The following is a 16,201-nucleotide window of genomic DNA, read 5'->3' as shown; positions in this document are numbered from 1 at the left end:
AGGCAGAGGAACCTAGAGTCTGATGTCCAAGGGCAGGAGGGGAGGAAGCAAGCTTCTCACATGGGAAGAAAAAGGGATTCAGAAGACTGAGCAAGCAAACTTTTGCCTGCTTCTGCCTGCTTTGTTCTAGCCTCACTGCCACCTACGTTGAGGGTGGGTCTTCCTCTTCCAGTCCACCGACTCAAATGTCAGTCTTCTCTGGAAGCAATCCCACAGACACACCCAGAAACAATACTTTACCAGCCATCTAGGCATCCTTCAATCCGATCAAGCTGACACTTAATATTAACCATCACAGAAGGTATGCTGGGAGTCTCCCATCCCTCACCAATGCAGTCATAGCTAACCTGGCATGCGTGGCCTCTTTCCCACTGACCTCTGATGTGATTCAGAGTCCCTCTCAACATAGCACTCAAGAGGGAGTTGACATGTGAACTGACACCCAGTTGTCAGCTTGGTTTTTTTTTTTTTACCTGCTGCTTTCGATTCAGAAGGGTGCTGGAAGCTCTCACCCTTCTCTTCAGTTTTCTCTTTATTTACATTCAACCATGGCAGGGTCACAAATTAACTTTATGCCACGAAGATGTCTAGATAAAGTGCTTTTGTATTGCTCCATAACTGCTCTCTGTTGCCCTTATTGGACAGTGGGGAGGGGGCAAGGAAGGGTTCTGTACTTTAGATCAGCACTGCTCAAACCCGAATGTACCTGTGAATCCGCTAGGGGCCTGATCAATATGCAGATTCTGATACCTTAGGTCTGGAGTCTCAGGTCTGGGACCTCAGAGTCTGCTTCTAATGAGTTTCCACCTGAAGCTGTTGGTTTGGGGCTCATACTTTGAGTAGTAAGGCTTTTAGACACTATAAGAAGTCTAGTCTGGTATCATAATTTAAATAGTCTCCTTATGAAACTCTTTATTCTCTCTTACATACAATACTTAGTTGTTCAGAGTTCTGTTCCCTCCCCTTGCTCCTCTCGGGGATGGTGTCTGGGTATATGAAGAGGGAGTGTGTCTTCAGTACCTCCGTGGCAGAATGGGGAGAGGGTATCCATGAGTCTACATGGAGTCTCCAAGGTCACACCGTGGCAGGTCTGGGCTGCTTCGTGGTCTGGTGACCACTAAGTTACCACCAGGCTCCTCTCTGGGCCTGTGTCCAGACTAGGAAGTTAATCTGAAAGAGTGATCTTGTGAAGATATTAATGAATGACATTGACTTCTTGTGTCAACACAGAGAATCTATGAGCATCCAGAGAATTCTAAGCACAATGGCAGCATGGTGTTTGGCTACAGAGGGGATTTCCACTGACTCTCATGTCACATGCAGCTGCATATTCCATCTAGGGGTAAGGCTGAGCTAAGATGCTGGGTGTCTCCAGACCTCAGTTTCTTTTTCTGTAAGTCATATCTCATGGTAGTACTTTTTACTGTCCTCCTTTAGCTGCGGAGAAGTACAATGAATCTACTTTTGGTTTCACCTCAATCCAAATGCAACCTGAACCCTCCTGAAGTAAAAGAGGATGGATGGAAGTTAATATCAAGTATGCCTGAGGATCCTGAACCCCAAATCGTGAGAATTCCAGAGCTAGGGGAAAACTTAACAATAGGTGGACTTTGTACTATGATTTAGCCCCCCATTCATTCAGCTATCTGGCCATCAACATTTGTTAAGCATTTAAATGGGTCACAGAGCAATGCACTAGGCAACAGTCAATCATTTGAGATAAATGAACATATAAAGTTCAAGGCCACACTTCAAAGCATAAATTTCCTGTTGCCTTAATTCTCAACAGGAATGGAGCATAATTTCATTTCTGTGTGAAACTTGCTTCATGGGAGACTTGACGTGAGTCCTGTTGAAAGCCCCTTTAAGGAACACTGTCAAGGGTCCCTGACATTTTCTCTGGACAATTCAAACCAGAGGCTTTTAGAATGCTCCACAGATTGTCGCCAGAGCTCCCATTTACTTGCAAATCCACTTGACTACCAAGAGTGAAATGAGGAGAGCAGCCAGTCTTGTAAATAGAAAGAGGTCATTATTGCGCTGATGGAAACAAGTGGCCCAGACCCTTCCACCAAACTAACGCATGCTCCCAGCCCCTTTTCAGTTTGTTTCACATTTTGGAAAGAAGGAGTGGACAGATTGGGTGACTTGCCCAAGGCCACAAAATGTGCCACAACCGAGGTTTGGAATGAGACATGTCGTTTTTGGTTTGCAGTACCTTTCCCTCACAGTCCTACCTCTCTGTGGCTACAGGAATAGCAGGGCTGCCATGAAGACAAAAAGGAACAAAGTAGAAAGTGTCATGTAGCTGTATTATTTTTATAGCCCTATTGTATGTGACATCTTCCTGTTGTGAATTTGCTCTGTAGATGAAGAAAGCTAAGGATTTCATCACTCGGACAGCAAATAAGGTCTGGTCACCAGTCCTGGAATTTATGGGAAGGCAGCCAGTCCTTGAGACTTTGAAAAGGGAATGCTGATGGGCTTCGCCTCCAGCCCTGCCTCAGCTTGAGCCAACCATGTCAAAGGCAAGCAACTTAGCCATGTACTGTGGAGCAGAAAATTAACTCAAGGTCAGCAGTCCCAAGAGTGGAGATGTGAATGATGCACTGTGAATGCCCAAATGTATCTCAGCCTCAGTACCCTAACCATCCCAAAATACTGACCAACTTCATGAAATGAATATGAATTGTCTTACCTAGCACTCTTGTAATTCACTAAGATGAGAAGGCGGCCCTGAGCCTCAAATTTCTTAACCAACTCTTGCTAACTCCCAACCTTTGGGGTCACAGGGCACTGGATGGATCCTATGCTTCAGCCGGTCAGGACCTGGCTGGATCCAAGTCTTGAATGAACAGACCAACAGAAGCTATGTTTTTCTACACTTCCCTGCACACCACTCATGTCTGGAATTCCCATCTTGACCACAGCCTGGAGGATGGCCTCTCCCCAGCACCTATGAAAACCATACCTGATGTTCGAACACACATCAGATGCCCACTGGATCCTGTCCTCAGACTTTCTGGCTAACCTGGCTGAAGTAGCCTCTGCAACTGGGGTTGTTTGCCTTTCACCTAAGTCTGTTTCTTACATTTTTTTCTTCTTCCCACCAGTATAAGTTTTGGCAAGTGCAGCAAGTGTGCCAGCTCCCATTATGACATACATGGTCAGAGTCAGGGTACAGTTAGGTGCAGGACCATGTATTAGAAAGTGTAGAAGTAGTAAGGGTTTTTTGGGGTTTTTTTTGTTTGTTTTTGTTTTTGGTATAAATGTATGGAGTACAAGTGTAATTTTGTTACATGAATATATTGAGTAAAGGGAAAGTCAGGGCTTTTAGTATATCAATCACCTAAATAACATACATTGCATCCATTAAGGAATATCTCATCATTTACCTCCCTCCCTTATCCTTCCAAGTCTCCAGTGTCTATCCTTCTACACTCTACATCCCTGTACACACGTTATTTAGCTCCCACTCATAAATGAGAACATGTGGTATTTGTTACCCTGTTTCTGAGCTGTTTCACTTAAAATAATGACCTCCAGTTCCATCCATGTTTTTGCAAAAGACATGATTTTATTCTTTTTATGGTTTAATAGTATTCCATTGTGTATATATGTCACATTTTCTTTACTGATCATCCACTGATGGACATTTAGGTTGATTTTATGACTTTGCTATTGAGAACAGTGCCGTGATAAACACATGAGTGCAGTCATCTTCCTGGTATAATGATTTCTTTTTCAAGACAGGAAATAGATGCTCAGTAGTGGAATTTCTGGATCAAATGGTAGTTCTATGCTTAGTTCTTTGGGTAATCTGTAGCTGTAGTTCAGGGATTGGCAGAGCGAGTTATACACGCTCTCTTCCTAGGGCCTGTACCTCAGCTTCCTGGAGAAATGGCCTTGATTACTCTGATGACTATAACCAGCGCAGTACCTCCCTTAAATCTGGCAGCTAGGGCCCTGCCCCATGTCTCATGCTTTAGAAGTTTCTGCTCTGACCTGGCCTGCTCTGATCCTAGCCAGATGAGTGAGGAGCCCATAGGTCTGAGGGGCTTGCTTGCCCAGTCTACACACTGTCTCTTCTAGACCACTCTCTGGAGTCCTGGGGCCCTGTAATTTCCATCCAAAAAGCTCAAGGCCAAATTCTAGGACTTGCCTGATGCCTTTCCTCATGTTTGTCCTGGAGTAGTAGCAAATGCGTGCTTTGTGAGAGGCAGGTGGTAGGGGTTGGGGTCTGTGCACCACTGGGCTGAGGTGTCCAACATCTGTGCATGAGGTCCCCATGATGTGGGTTACAGCCTCTGTGTGTACTCCTACCCAGATGCACATGCAGGCCACAGGGTGGGAAACCCCACATATTCTTTTCTGGAATGCTTTTCTGTTCCCATCAGCTAGGTCAGCTCATCAATTCTCATGGTTTCAAATACCAGCTTCATACTAATGACACCTAAATCTGTATTTGTCTCTGCTGAACTCAAGAATATTTCCTTGATAATTTCCACTTGGATATCACAGATAACCCAGACTTAACACGGTTTAAACAGATTTCTTAATATCTTCCCCGAGATTATTGTGTTTCCACCTCCAGTCTTCACCATCTTAGTAAACAATGTCACCATCCACTCATTGGCTCAAGATGAAGGACCTAGAAGCATCCTTATTGGAACCCTTCCTTTATTCCCTGATATAAAATCCATCATCAAATTCTCCTGGTTCAAGCAAGCTCAAATGTCTTTTCTCTCCCTCTCTGCTGCCATCCCTTTGATTCAAACCACCATTGTCTCTTGCCTGTACTACTGAGATAACCTCCTCAATGGTTGCTCTGCTTCCACTATTGGTCTCCTACAATCCATCCTCCTCATAGTGGCAAAAGTGCTTTTCTGTTCATGTGAGCTGGATCGTGCCCTTCTCCTGTGTGAAAGGGAGAGAAATGACTTCTCACAGCCTTGTGAGCATGGCCCTTGCCTGCCTCTGCCTCCTCCTCTCATGCACTCTTCCTTCTTCTGCATACCTCTTCAGGCTGGCCCTTCAGTTCCTGCAGCACGGAGGCCTTCCCACACCTTGCACAGTCATCGGCATCTCACACGGGTTCTCTGCTGAAACACTGACTTTGAGAGTCTTCCCTGACCCATCTAGCTAAAGATCACTCATTCCCTGCATTCATTCTCCTTCTCAGCCCCTTCTGTGTCCCCAGCATAGCACTTAATGTATTTGAAATTATTACATTGTTTTGTTTTTTGTTCTTTTGAGACAGAACCTCACTCTGTCACCCAGGCTAGAGTGCAGTGGCGCAACCATGGCTTCAAATTCTTGGCTTCAAGCAATCCTCCCACCTCAGCCTTCCGACTAGCTGGGACCACAGGTGCATGGCACCATGCCCAGCTAATTTTTCATTTTTTGTGGAGACAGAGTTCCACTCTGTTGCCCAGGCTGGTCTCAAACTCCTGAGCTCAGGCGATCCTTCCACTTCAGCCTCTCAAAATGCTGGGATTACAGGCATGAGCCATTGTGCCTAGCCAAAATTAGTATTTCAAATCATGTGTGTTTTAAATTGTCTATCCTACTAGGATATAAGCTCTTTAAAGGCAAGAGCTCTGACTGTCTTGTTCACAGTTCTCTCCCCTGTGCCCAAGGCAGTGCAAGGCATGTGGCTGGCACTGGATAAACATTTGTTATGTGTACAATGAATACCAGGGAAGGATTGTTGGGTGTGGCACACAGATAAGTGAGAATGCCATCTTCTATGTCCCTCGGGGACTCAGGCCCACTCATTTTTCCACACGCCAGAGTCAACCACTGATGTTTCAATTTCCCTTTTCTCCTGATCACTCATGTTGGTTTCTAGATCCTCTGAATGTGCCCTCAGAGGGTCCCTGTTAATCTGTGTCTAAGGAAAGAATGTGAGATCCTGGCTAAAGCTTAAGCTAAGAAATTCCACTAGGCCTTAGCTATTGAAGGAAACAGATTCCCACCCAAGAGTGACAGGTTACAGCTCTGCTCACACAGACAGACCCGTCCTCAGAGAGCCCCGTGGGGTTGCTGAGGCACAGAATTTACAGAAAGCCTTTCTGTTTGGGGTGGTGGGTTTTCTCTGCTTTGTTGTCTTGTGTGCTCAGTGGCTTGTTCCTAACTCGCGGCCAATCACCACACTGCCAGATGGTGCAAAAGATTTACCGGAATTTCGTTTTCAAATAAACCACAAGCTTGGATGAGCTAATGTTGTTCCACATAAAAAAGCCACAAAACTGGACAAATTAACGTTGTTTCAAGAAAAGAAACTTGTCCCGGCCATCAGGTCTGCCCTCTCAGGGGGCACCAATAGCTGCACCAAGACACTGCGGACGCCCCTGCTTCCTTTAGCGCTGACTCCACAGAATAACTTAGGGGGAATTTTATTTACCGGTGGAACCGAATCATTTCTGTCAAGTTCATCTCAGTTACACCAAGAGCCTGAGGATGGCAATGCCTCTTCCAGCCTGTCAGCAATGGCTACAGTCTCTCCCAGCACTGCCTGTGAGCGCTCCCCGGACAGGGCCACTAGCCCAGCAGGTCAGCTTGAGCTGCTTAGCAGGGACATTTAGCATGATTTATAAACCACAGTGGCATGGGTGGGAGTGGCTTCCGGGAAGGCCCCACCCTCAGCAGCAGTAGCCATAAAGTCTAATGGAAAAAGCTTCCAAGATTGGGATCCTGGATTCTCACCCCTGCTGTACCACTTAGTGGCAGAATCATGAACAAATTGAAAGACTCTAAAGAACATGATTTTCTCATTCTTAAGATGGAAATGGGCTGGGTGCAGTGGCTCACACCTGTAATCCCAGTACTTTGGGAGGCCAAGGCAGGAGGATAACTTAAGGCCAGGAGTTTGAGACAAGCCTGGACAACATAGCGAGAACACCCCACTGCCCTTCTCAACAACAAAAAAGAGCCAGATGTGGTGGCACATGCCTATTGTCCTAGCTCAGGAGAATGAGGCAGGTGGATTGCTTGTGCCAAGGAGTTCAAGGCTACAGTGAGCTATGATCGTGCCAGTGCACTCCAGCCTGGGTGACAGAATAAGATCCTGTCTCTAAATAGATAAATAAATAAATAAAATTAAAAAGAGAGAGATAATAATATTAAGCCAACAAGATTGTTGTAAGGATAAAACTGAGTTAATAGGTAAAGTCCTTTAGTGCTGTGCTCAACACACAAGAAGGGCTCCTCCCTACATGTGGACACTACATGGGATGATGATGATGACGATGTCAGCCATGTGGCTGCCCCTCATCTTACAGCACTTATCTTGTCCATCTGGTGCTAAGGAGCCAGTCTCAGAGGAGGTATGTCATCTGCTTCCTATGGTCAGCTGAGTTGAACAAAATACCACGAAGTGATTCAAGCCAGGAAGTCAATCAATATAACTCAAGCTGAAAGAGCCCTTCTTTAAAGAATCTAAAGAATTGCCTCATCTTCCCTCCCTCCTTTTCTCAACCAAACAACAAAATGTTTTGCCTTAAGAATTAGATGCCTTAAGAATTTTGTTTTAAATTAGAATTTTATGAATATCCTTCCTCTCTGAAATTTTATATTATAAATATATGTAGAAATACTCTAAAGGGATGTCTGTGATCTGGGTGTTGGAATTTCATCTTGCTACATGGGATAATGAAATATGGAACTTATTTGAGCAGAGATTCAGGTCTATTGAACTGAGAATTTTAACCAAAATAACTACCGCTTACTGAGCGCTTTCTAAGCTAAACGACTTTATATACTTTATTTTATCGAATGCTTACTACAAATGTATATTTTCTCCATTTTGCAAATGAAAATTCTAAAGAAAAATTTTACTAGTTGTAAAAAGGCCATATCTGCTTGACCATAAGAGCTGTTTATGCTAGTCTGTCTCACTAACAAATTTTTAGATAGAAGTCACTAGAGATGAACATTAAGCTAACCTTAAAAGATAATGATGGAGAAAAAGAAAAACATTCAAAATGCTTTACAAGTTTTACTTTAGTCTTCATAACCACCCTATGAGGTAGCAGCTTTTGTTGCCTCCATTTTACGGATGAGAGAACCAAGCAGGGAAATCAGTTGTGTGCCAGACTCACATAGCTGGTGGTGGATAGCAGAGCTGGGATTCAAACCTAGGCAGTTTGACCTTGAGCTTTGTGTTATGCTGTCATAGGCAGGGGTCAGCCTCCTGAAGCCTCGCACAGGGAAGGAAATGTTCCCTACCTTGTGCATTAGGCTAGCTGCCCTGAACTTCTTGCAGCACCCACCACAGTGTAACCCACCAACTCCACAGGAAACCTCGCTTATGCACCCAGATCTGGGCTGTGATTTGCTACAGAAAGACAAGAAGTGGCCTGTGGCTTCTTGCTGGGCATGTTGAAAAGCATGGCGGGTGGGAGTGCAAGCCATGATTAATTGTTTGCTGATGTGGAAAGTCTATAAAGTTTGAACTACATTTCTCAGAAACATGAAGAGGGACAAATAATTTCTGGTCCATTAAACCTTTCCTTACAGGGCTTCATATTGTTTTCTCAGGGGTTTTGTTTGTTTGTTTGACCTCAGAATGTGAGCAATAATGTATCTTTTTTTCCCTTTCTGGCCAAAACCAAACCTTTCGACTTCTCAGTTGATATAAATGTGCCCTTTCTGCCACCCCTCAGACTTGTTTCATTTCTTTTTTTCTCTTTTTTTTCTTTTTTTTTTTTTTTAAGATGGAGTCTCACCCCGTCGCCCAGGCTGGAGTGCAGTGGGGCAATCTTGGTTCACTGCAACCTCTGCCTCCTGGGTTCGAGCAATTCTCCTGCCTCAGTCTACATAGTAGCTGGGATTATAGGCGCTCGCCACCACGCCCGGCTAATTTTTTTTATCTTTAGTAGAGATGGGGTTTCACCATGTTGGCCAGTCTGGTCTCAAACTCCTGACCTCGTGATCTGCCCACCTCAGCCTCCCAAAATGCTGGGATTACAGCAGGGCCACCGCGTCCGGCTGACTTGTTTCATTTCTTACAGCTAAAATGAGGTTGGAGAAAGCTCTGTTCATTTTGAAGCCTCAGTCTTCACCCCAGCACTCCTGGATCCTGGTTGGACCCTGGAAGAGAGCTGTGATTACCCGAGATAGGAAAACCCCGCAGCTCAGCTACAGGCCTAAATAAACAGTGAATCTTCTTGCAAGCAGCCCAGCTGGGCTTCAAATGCCCCCAGAGTCTCCTTCAGCCTGGTGCGTGGGATCTGTGGGGCCTGCATTTCACAGCCTCCTGTGGTGCTTCCCCTTCCAGGGCAGGCCCCACTGGGCACTGACTCAGGGCTTATTCTTTACTAGAAGTTCCGGATGAAGCAATGCAGGGGAGAGAGTCACTATTTCTGCTCCCTAACTCTGACCATGACTCATTATTCAGCAAACACCAAACGGTTCCACATCCTCCTCCCGAGAAGGAGGCACAGAGCCCATTACATAAGCAGCAGTCTACAGCTGCTCTTGGGTAATTGAAAGTGAAGCCCTCGACTGGAGGCCCTGCTGGGATGGCATGACTCTCTCCTCACCCCTTGATACCAATCTTTATGAGCAGAGAAACCCTCTCCAGGAGAGGGCCCCCAAGGCCAGGGGGTTTGTTTTTTGCACAGTAGGCCTGATGTTTGGAATAGCTTGTATTTTCTGCCTTGTTAAAACCTGGCCCTTCCGTAGTGTCTCTGATCTTATCTCTCGATGAGCCAAAGCTGAGCTGCGGGAGGCAGAGTCTGCCCAGCGTGCTGAGCAGAGGAGGAAACATGGACTGGGGTTTCTGTGCCCAGGGACCCACCCAAGAAGGACCACCCAGGAACGATCATCTTAGGGAGAGGATTCACAAGAGCTGTGTTTGTTTAATAAGCTCAGCACTGCGATCATAGAAAATAGAATTGAACTGCAAAGCTCAGAGTAAAGGGGACGGTCGTTGATCTGGTTCAGGGATAGGAAAAGTAACTTTAAATTGATATGAAAAAAACAAAAACAAACAAAAAAACACAGAGGGGTTGAAAGAGATAATCTCTGGGCTCAGTAATCCTGTCTTCTTTTCCAGCCTGCACTACTGCAATTACTTTTCAGGAGTGCCAAACAAATTCTGAACATCCTTACCTGGAATTTGTTTCATGCAGGGAAGGCCTGCTTGTAAACACAACAGGAAGTACAAGCTGATGAAGAGAAGGCTATCTTTTTGAATGCTGCTCCTGGGGGGCTGGGAGGTCTGCTAGCCCTGGCTCCTCAGGCAAGACCACAGCCCTGTAACTGGGCCTCGCTCTCTGCTTTGGCTGAGCTGGGAACGGCCAGCAAGGGAGGAGTCGCGGGTGAGGGAGCACGCTGGCCTCCACCTTGGCAATGCTGCTGTCCCCAAGGGAAATGTTCCAGGAAATGTCCTCAGCACCACAGAGAACTGAGGTCCTGGAGAAAACTGGCCTAAGGAGCTCAGAAAGGCCAGTAAAACTGGGGCATTTGGGTAAGAAGAGGAGATAGAATGGCATTACTGGATGATTCCAATGTGGTGTGTTGCTATGGTTCCCAGTCTTCCTGAAAGTCACAGACATGGTGTATGGGCTGAATTGTGTCTCCCCAAAACTCACATGTTGAATACAGTACTACAAAATGTATTTGAAGACATTCGAGTTACAGTATTACACATTTGAGTTACAGTACTACAAAATGTATTTGAAGACAGAGCCTTTGAAAGGGTAATTGAGTTAAAATGAGGTCGTAAGGCAGTCCCTAATCCAAGGTGATTGGTGTCCTTATAAACAGAGAAGACACCACAGAAGGAAGACCCTGCAAAGATAAAGGGAAGAGACAACCATCTGCAAGCCGAGGAGAGAGACTTCAAAGAAACCAGCTCTACCAACACCTTGATCTTGGACTTCTAACATCTAGAACCATGAGAAAATAAATTTATGTTGTTTAAGCCACCCAGTCTATAGTATTAATACTTTGTTACGGCAGTCCAAGCCAAGTAACGTACAAGGTGACCCTGCTATTCCCTAGATTTGGAGTGCCTGGCTTTTGTAGCTCAAAGACTGTATCTTTTACAGGTAGCTCTTGGAAGACAAGTGAGGGGATACGCAGAAAGGGAGGTCCTTCTTCCCCCACTGCAATTCCTGAGCATGGATGGAGATGGGAGGGCTGGGATCCTCAGTTCCCATCTCTCTCCCAGAAGGGACAGTCCCCCCGAGGCACTAGTAAGGAAGTGACCTGGACCTGGACCTTCCACTCCAGGACATTTTAACCAGCCCTGTGTCAACAGAGCCTGCACAACCCAGAGGACATTTTCTTTGAGCCCCACTTTACAGCCTCGTTTACCTGGAACCTGGCTGGGCTCCGTCAGCCCCCATACAGTTAAGAAACTGCCTTATAGCAGCATAATTTATAATCCTTTGGGTATATACCCAGTAATGGGATGGCTGGGTCATATGGTACATCTAGTTCTAGATCCTTGAGGAATCGCCATACTGTTTTCCATAATGGTTGAACTAGTTTACAATCCCACCAACAGTGTAAAAGTGTTCCTATTTCTCCACATCCTCTCCAGCACCTGTTCTTTCCTGACTTTTGAATGATCGCCATTCTAACTGGTGTGAGATGGTATCTCATTGTGGTTTTGATTTGCATTTCTCTGATGGCCAGTGATGATGAGCATTTTTTCATGTGTCTGTTGGCTGTATGAATGTCTTCTTTTGAGAAATGTCTGTTCATATCCTTTGCCCACTTTTGGATGGGGTTGTTTGTTTTTTTCTTGTAAATTTGTTTGAGTTCTTTGTAGGTTCTGGATAATTATGCTGCTATAAGGACACATGCACACGTATGTTTATTGCAGCACTATTCACAATAGCAAAGACTTGGAATCAACCCAAATGTCCATCAGTGACAGATTGGATTAAGAAAATGTGGCACATATACACCATGGAATACTATGCAGCCATAAAAAAGGATGAGTTTGTGTCCTTTGTAGGGACATGGATGCAGCTGGAAACCATCATTCTTAGCAAACTATCACAGGAACAGAAAACCAAACACCGCATGTTCTCACTCGTAGGTGGGAACTGAACAATGAGATCACTTGGACTCGGGAAGGGGAACATCACACACCGGGGCCTATCATGGGGAGGGGGGAGGGGGGAGGGATTGCATTGGGAGTTATACCTGATGTAAATGACGAGTTGATGGGTGCAGCACACCAACATGGCACAAGTATACATATGTAGCAAACCTGCACGTTGTGCACATGTACCCTACAACTTGAAGTTTAATAATAATAAATAAATTAAAAAAAAAAAAAAAAAAAAAGAAACTGACAAAGGAGCAGTTTATCCATATGCCTGGAGGATATTAAGGGAAATGAATCTTGTGTTCTGGCGGAGAGGGCCTCAGTGGACACTTCCAAAAGGAACCCTGATTCACGGTATTCGATACTTGGTTACTGGCTTCGGTAGAGCTTGGTTTTGCGTTCTGTCTTCTGAGAGGCAGGTACTGGATACCAGAAGCAGCAGGATAATGACCCTGAAGGAGTCCTGACTGCTGCCCCCTGACCACTGCCCCCTGACCACTACCACCAGAGAATTTGTTCCAGCTTTACTCTCTTCTGACTTTCCAGAAATCTGGCAATTTAACTAGCTATTTTGTGTTGGCCTCCTTTCTTCCTTTCTAAAAAGTATGTTTTAATTAAATGTTCTTTGGTTCCTGGCTAAGCTAACCCCAAAGGTTGGTGTCCCTGGTGTGGGCGGGAGAGGTTGAGTTCACACTGCCTTTCAAAGCAGTGCCAGTCCCTTCTGCCCTCTGTGAAGCCCACGTGAAGGGAAGACAATGGGTTACTGAGGGCCACAGAGCCATGTCCCCTCACACTGCTGTCCCCTCAGGGCTGCTAGGTGTGGGTGGGGCCTGAGAAAAGCTTCTCACCTCATTATTCCTTTGGAGACAACACTTAAAACAGAGAGGCCTTCAGAAGGAAACAGCGCAACCAGCGTCTCAGCACATGCGGCAATTCAGACAGGAAGTACGTTCTAGAACAAAAATTAAACCCTAAACCTATAGGTACCAGCTCCATCCTGCCATAAATGCTTCATATGCTTGGAACTTCCAACACAGCCCCGAGAATGCGGCTCGCTCCCACGCGCTGACGGCAGTCCTGGCCCTCCGCCAGGGAGTTCAGTTGCAAAGCTGGAAACTCCCTCACTTAAAACAATGTGTTGGTGTTTTCTGCTTCATAGGGGCTCAGAAGGAAGGTAAAAAGCTCAGTAAATTCGTTGTTTGATGTCTCACTCTGAGTACTGTGTGTTTCATCTGCCTTCACTATCTCACAATTATCAAGTTGCCGGCTATAAAAGGCAGGGGCTACAAACACAGTGAGCCAAATGCCGTGCTTGCTTCCTATCTGTGGTCCATTGCATAGCAGTGTGCTTGGGTGCTACGTAAGACAGTTCCCCCCACCGCCTCCAAAAAAATAGGACATGGTCCATGGCAGGAGTTCATAATCTAGGAGTCCAGAGAGTCCAGGCTCATCATCCCTTCAGGTATGCATTGCTAAAACCCATTTTCTTCTTATTTCTTCATCTTTTTCCTCATCTTTCCCCATCTCTCTGCTTCTTCCCGCTTCATTCCCTCCTTGCTGTCTTCCTCCTCCTGGTCCTCCTCTACTGAGCTAGAGGTAAGAGCGCATAGCTCATCTTTCACTGCTGTCGGGGTCAAGAGTAAAGAGGAGTGACTTGCAGTTGTCTTTGAAGTAATCTTCCCTTCCCAACCCTACTTATCTTAGCTGAAGTTGGGTTTTAGGAGAAGAGGTTGATCAAGAAGGTAAAAGAAATAAATGCAGAAACACCACATCAAAAAGTATTTGCTAGCACTGAAGAATATGGGTGAAGACAAAAATGGTCAGTCATGGAATTCCAGAGCTAACGACGACTTTGGGTGCTGTGAACTTATCTCCTCACTTTACAGATAAGAAAAATGAGACCCAGGAAGTTTGGTGACTTACACAAGGAGACAGAGTAATCGTCAAAGGCTCTAGACTCAGCCCTTCTTGTTTCTAAGTTGGTGCTTCTAAGTCAATGCACTAGATAACAAAAGTCTGTCATTAGGAAGATCATCCACGGGCCTAATCCTACCCCACCTTCACCTTCATTTGCAAGTTCTTTCCTCTTATCCCATTATATTAAAGGAACTCCCCAAGGATGTTACTGTAAGCTGCTATCTGTCAATTACATCTCCATGTAAATGAACCATGTGGGGATGATGGAAAGGAGAGAGCACCTAGTTAGGAGTCCTGCCCTGTCTCCAATGATCCAGATAGTCTTGAAAAGGCATTTAGCAAAACGATTGAAACCACTGCTGTTCAATACAATTATAATTTAGCAAGCCATGAATGTATGCCACTGTGTAATTTTGAATTTTCTTATAGTCACATTTTAAAAAGTAAAATGAAACAAATGGGATTACTTTTAATAATATTTTTTATTGGACCTGATCTATCCAAACTATTATTATTTCAGCATGCCCTCAATAAAAAATGTATTAATGAGATTTTTTACATTCTTTTTTTTTTTTGGTACCAAGTCTTTGAAATCCTGCATGTTTTACAAATGCAGCATACCCCGGTTCAGACTAGCCATTCAAATGCTCAGTGGCCACCTGGGACTAGTAGCTTCTACATTAGACAGGAAAGACCTAGAGCGGCTTTCTCATCTATAAAAATGAAAAAAATGACACTATTAGGTCTTTTCTAACTGTCTCTGCTTAGAGTCCTAAGAATTCTATAGAGGTACCTCAATGAGTGTCTGTGAGTGTGTGTGTGCGTGTGTGTTGGGGGGGTGAATTTTGGTGTGGTCGAGAAAGCCAGCTTTGGTTCATCTACTACCATTTCATGCCAAATACTTCCAGAACTAACTGTTTTTATATATCGGGCTTTGGCCTGAGAGTTTGTTGGGAGATGAGGTTCCATGGCTAAATAAAGAAACTAAAAACCCTTGCACAGCATAACCTGTGACCTGCACTGACAGTCCCAGATTCTGGAGAGCCTGCAAGAGGAATCGACAGTCACTTGCCAGGGCAGAAAAGGGCCAGGTGACAAGCACGGGATCAGCCCCACACTCCAGCTGGCCGTAAAAGACATATGGTCTCATGGCTGTGGCCTATCAACTACACACACCGACTCCCTCCCGCCTGATCAGATTCATGGATAACAGTTTGAGTTATCGGTCTGGGCTTTGCCCAGTGGACCTGTCCTGGGGCCCTATCCAGGATAGAGCGTCTAGAATCTGGGCTGATTGATACACAGAGGTCACAGAAGCCCAGGCTTTCTGCAGAACACAGAGCCTTGGCTCTCTTACTCCCAGAATGTCCCAGCTTGAGGACTCTGCCCATGGGGGTTCTATATGTGGCCCCAAGAGTTTTTCCTGCTCTCGTCATTTTAAACAGTGACATATAAGCAAGAGCACAACAGCTGCAAGATTTAAACAGCTGTATCAGCAAAGGATGCAGTTGTTGGAGGGTATCATTAAAGCCAGCTTCAAGTGCAGCCGCCAGCACACCCACTCACTTCCCGGGGCCAAGCCATGTGAGATGGACCTTGTGGCTGCAGTCCTTTGAAACCCAACTGCTGAGGACAGGCACACATTTCTTTATTATTATTATCCTTTCATTTAATGAGTGATTAAGCAGCTTTACTGAGTTCAGTTAGACACATGGTCCCCACCCTTCTGGAACTTTTACAATATTATGGTAAAACAAAGATGTCCTCCTCATCTACTGGCTAAGGATTCCCAGAGTCTTAGGCCAGCGAGAGACGAGCAAAATATACAGCAGTCCCTGGTGTGTTTATATTACCAAGGAGATAATTAAAAACATAGCCTGTACATTCCCCACTTTCCAACTCTTTTATTTCCCTGTTCTAGTGGTATGTGGGTCTTTAGGTTGTGTATTGTAACATTATGATGTAATAGGAAATATATATTTTGATCTTCATATCTGGTTTCTGGCCAGGAATCTTGAAACCCTTGGAATTTTCTATGTGATAAGAGCAATAAAGGTCTTTTGTTATTCATAATAAGCTCCTTTCAAACACACCTGAGTTTAATAATGAGATGACTTTTGGAAAGCCCCAAAGGATGGGAGGCTGGTTGCCAGGGAAACCAACCCTGTGATTAGAGGATTGCAACCTTCAGCCTCACCCCTCAACCTCTGGGGA

The 16,201-nt window shown here is 45.1% G+C and overlaps 1 long non-coding RNA gene across 1 annotated transcript in view; it reads left to right on the top strand.

Moving 5' to 3' along the window:
• The first annotated feature begins 13,366 nt into the window (after positions 1–13,366).
• The window catches only part of LOC140712747 (uncharacterized), a 58,624-nt gene continuing 55,789 nt past the window's right edge, over positions 13,367–16,201 (top strand). The window contains exon 1 of the long non-coding RNA XR_012094471.1: positions 13,367–13,532. This is a non-coding gene — a long non-coding RNA (uncharacterized lncRNA). The remainder of the gene's footprint in view (positions 13,533–16,201) is intronic.

The sequence above is a fragment of the Chlorocebus sabaeus genome, chromosome 11 (genome assembly GCF_047675955.1).
Source record: "Chlorocebus sabaeus isolate Y175 chromosome 11, mChlSab1.0.hap1, whole genome shotgun sequence".
NCBI lineage: Eukaryota > Metazoa > Chordata > Mammalia > Primates > Cercopithecidae > Chlorocebus > Chlorocebus sabaeus.
The sequence above is the reverse complement of the archived record's forward strand: the minus strand, read 5'-3'. Positions and strand labels throughout refer to the sequence as shown.